General features: G+C 42.4%; 2 non-coding genes across 2 annotated transcripts; one reads left to right on the top strand and one right to left on the bottom strand.

Annotated features, from left to right (window-relative positions):
• Positions 1–501: 501 nt before the first annotated feature.
• Positions 502–668, top strand: LOC124551474. The gene has a single exon (XR_006967845.1). It is a non-coding gene; the product is annotated as a U1 spliceosomal RNA (small nuclear RNA).
• Positions 669–2004: 1336 nt separating this feature from the next.
• Positions 2005–2144, bottom strand: LOC124551498. The gene has a single exon (XR_006967865.1). It is a non-coding gene; the product is annotated as a U4 spliceosomal RNA (small nuclear RNA).
• Positions 2145–4461: the final 2317 nt, after the last annotated feature.

Here is a 4461-nt window from a genome sequence, read left to right as displayed (position 1 = left end):
GTTATTGTACAGATATCAGAGAACACTTCACTTACAGTGAATAATTTCGCTGGAAGTACCCCTTTTGTTTCTTTTTATCATTTTTGTTTCCCCTTTTATATTAGTTTCTTAACTGATCCCCTACCACCTGCCGGTGTGGCCGTGCGGTTCTACGCGCTTCAGTCTGGAACAGCTTGACCGCTACGGTCGCAGGTTCGAATACTGCCTCGCGCATGGATGTGTGTGATGTCCTTAGGTTAGTTAGGTTTAAGTAGTTCTAAGTTCTATGGGACTGATGACCACTGATGTTAAGTCTCATAGTGCTCAGAGCCTTTTGAACCATTTTTTTGATCCCATACCATCGTTGTATTGAGAAATGATGGTGAGTGTATTATGTTTTAGTGTTCTTTCTGACACAACTTTATTGGTATTCAGTTAATTATATATATTAATTACATTGTTTTCTTTTTATATTATCGCCATCGAGTGTAAGCACCATTTTATGTTACAGCTTTTACAATTAAACAGAAATGTCCAGAGGGCACTTTACTTTGAAGAAAAAAAAGGATGGTTCCTCGGGCGTGAGGCTCTTCCATTGCACTTCGGTCGAGCTGACCCCCACAATTACTCCAAATGCAACTCGGGCGCATTATTTTTGGTATCTGGAACTGTGTTCGCGCTGTACCGGTGCTTATTTCAATTCTAAACGGAGTATTTGGTGATAGCAGTTGGCAACTAGTGCGTCTCAGAACTCGGCCTGCAGCGTGCTCCGCAAGAGATTGACAAACGCAGCAGCACTCGCGCCAGGTGCGTACTACACGAGTGCGTCGACCTGGCGTCAAACCCAGAGCCAGCACACTGTCTGTTCGATAAGCGCGAGGGACGCAGGCCAGTAGTTGCAGCGGCAGCCGCGAGATGGCACAAGCGATCTAACTCTGATACGACATCCCTATTAATGGTCGAGAGGCAAGTTTTGGCTTTCTATGACCATCAGCAGAATAAGCAAGAAACACAATTGGACGGCGCGGCATTCCCTGCACGCACGGCTACCGCAGTGGCGCGAGCCGGCGTACACGTGGCGTCACCCAGCCGAACGCTTTGTCGCCCGTTGCCAAGTATATGAGGGGCCGGAAGCAAGCGTCTAGCGTAGCGTCTCGTGACTTGCAGACTTGCGGCACTTCGGGAGCTTGAGGGGATGTGAAAGGACGTGGTGAACTGTATACGAAAACGTTAACGATGAATACTAGGCAACAGCACATTGTGCTTCCAAGCTACTAGCCCTTACCTTTCTTTCAATCCCTCTGCTCTGCACACTACAGCACATGTATGTATTCTCAAAATGAGGCAAAGCCTTGCACAACATTACAGTTCTTCCTGCTTCATGTAACACACACCAGATAGGACACTGTCCTCAATGTGAGTGCCCTTACTAGGCACTGTGCAGCCTAACACATCAATCATCTCAAGTCAACAGACTCATTGCCCAATATTATCAACAGCAGTTCCATGGTCATAAGTTCTAATTATCAAGGTGTACACACAGCAGCGTCCAAAAAGGATCAAACATGCATCTAATCATCAGGACACAAACACAAATTATAACACTGGCAGTGCTGTGAAAATGAATTAAGTACAACACTTGCCTCCCACACACTCACCAACTTTCACTGTACTGCCCTAGTCTCCTCCACTAAATTCTGACAGAAGTTTTGTCAAATCCTACATTTATCAGTAATCACTGCATGTGTGTACCACAAGTATGTTATGGAGCAAGAATTGCCACTAGACAGAACCACATTTCAATTGTCCACATTGGCATCTTTTTTCACACATAGCAGTTGCACAACAACTTACACTGAGGAGAATGTTTCTCACCAGCTCCCTAAGACATGTACACAATTCATCAGTGAACACAGCCTAGTCTGTGTACATGGTCCCCAACAACCATCAGCTAAACACTTCCACAAGTGCAGAATGAGTACACAGATAAACACAGCTTGAAGCATTGTTTCTATGACACTTACACCCCCTCAGGGGTTGCCAAAAATTGCCACAGAGACGGTATTTCACGTCTCTCTGGCGGGGTATTGGTAAAAGTTTTCAACTAGCAATAATCGCACCTCAGTTATACTTCATTGGTTACGATATTGCCACTGCGCAAAGATTAACTACCTAGCGCCTGGCACTGCTATTTATACCTGACGTTTGTTCCAAACACCTACAAGTACTTGCGTCATTGATACCTATCAGTATTACCTTACACTACTCAAGTTCCATTGGGGGAAACAAATACAGAAATATACAGAAAAAAAAAACAGTAAAATACATTTTATTAGAGGCAGACTTTCTGTTCTTTGCTCCTTGTGTCTAATAGTTGCTTACACGCCCACTCACCGCCATCTTAAACGCTCAAAACTGCACAGTAGTTCTCCCCTTGACCGTCAGGCGCGCTACTGCTCACTCGCCTAGCTCCACACAGACGAAAGTAGCACAACCTCATTTAGCAAATACCGGCACACCCATTAAGACTCTTCGTTAGATTTTGTTATTTTGTGACCGCTGGTTAGTACTAGACACCAAGAAAACTGCCAACTGCATTTACATTGACTTAACAAACCATACACTTCTCAGCAAAAGCTGTTTGACGTACTGAGCAGTAAAATGCTAGTTTTACTCGAATCATGCCGTGAAATTGATTAATGTCGATGGGTGAAATATTTGTGTAACAGATTAGGCACCCTGGAAACACAATGAAATGAGATTTACAAATCCTCTCATGTAGCTGTTTTAAGTTGTTGAAATGAGTTTACCTTGCAGGAAAGTACAACTAGAAATCAATCAGTAAATTGCTTCATAGCGCTGGGAACACGTGCTGCAGTCTTAAATATACAAGATACACGCTTATTCCACATTGCGCCAAACAACCTGCCCAAAAATATATATGTTGGACTCCTCTACTGTTGTTTATGTTCTTGTCCAAGAAGAATCATAGAAAGCTAACAGTATCCAAACCTGCCTGCTGTCTCATTGGCCCCAGCTAATATATTGCCTGACAAAAATGAAAATATCTGAATGTGTGCTAAATAGTATCTCGAGTGCCAACCATTCATAACAGATCCAAACAATAAGACATTTTCTATGGGTCCATTTGTGCTATAGTAGGCAGCAAATTTTGCTCACTTTGCATATAGGAAGAGTCATATTCTCAAATGAAGAGAGACAGAAAGAATGAGCCATGACAAGCCAACTATTTCTGCTCTCAAAAAAAAAAAAAAAAAAAAAAAAATATGCACCTGCTACAATTCTCACCTACACTTGCTCTACCACTGTGTTTTACATTGCATTCTATGATTTATATTCACAGATACAGTCACAAAATTTACCCCACAAGCACTGGTTCCCTCTCTTCAGTATTCCACATGCAATACATTCTCATAGCACACTGGACCATCATTAAGCTCACCATCCCATTTAAACTATCACAATGTATTATGTGTCACATTTGCACAGTAAATCCACAGTTCAAGGAATACACCAAGAAATGCATTAATCACACTGTTCAAAATGGAAATGCCATGGCTGCAGCCCACCAAATTCTACTGCACAATCACTGTTATCACTGCATGAAGGAGATTTTCCACCAGCAGCCTTTAGATGAAACATGTAAGCTACATAAAGGTTCAACAAAACCTCAACATCAGGGACTGCATTAGCTACCATCCAAATAGCTACTAGCTCTTACCTTTCTTTCAATCCCTCTGCTCTGCACACTACAGCACATGTATGTATTCTCAAAATGAGGCAAAGCCTTGCACAACATTACAGTTCTTCCTGCTTCATGTAACACACACCAGATAGGACACTGTCCTCAATGTGAGTGCCCTTACTAGGCACTGTGCAGCCTAACACATCAATCATCTCAAGTCAACAGACTCATTGCCCAATATTATCAACAGCAGTTCCATGGTCATAAGTTCTAATTATCAAGGTGTACACACAGCAGCGTCCAAAAAGGATCAAACATGCATCTAATCATCAGGACACAAACACAAATTATAACACTGGCAGTGCTGTGAAAATGAATTAAGTACAACACTTGCCTCCCACACACTCACCAACTTTCACTGTACTGCCCTAGTCTCCTCCACTAAATTCTGACAGAAGTTTTGTCAAATCCTACATTTATCAGTAATCACTGCATGTGTGTACCACAAGTATGTTATGGAGCAAGAATTGCCACTAGACAGAACCACATTTCAATTGTCCACATTGGCATCTTTTTTCACACATAGCAGTTGCACAACAACTTACACTGAGGAGAATGTTTCTCACCAGCTCCCTAAGACATGTACACAATTCATCAGTGAACACAGCCTAGTCTGTGTACATGGTCCCCAACAACCATCAGCTAAACACTTCCACAAGTGCAGAATGAGTACACAGATAAACACAGCTTGAAGCATTGTTTCTATGACACTTACA

Source organism: Schistocerca americana, chromosome 9 (assembly GCF_021461395.2).
Source record: "Schistocerca americana isolate TAMUIC-IGC-003095 chromosome 9, iqSchAmer2.1, whole genome shotgun sequence".
Lineage (NCBI taxonomy): Eukaryota > Metazoa > Arthropoda > Insecta > Orthoptera > Acrididae > Schistocerca > Schistocerca americana.
The sequence above is the reverse complement of the archived record's forward strand: the minus strand, read 5'-3'. Positions and strand labels throughout refer to the sequence as shown.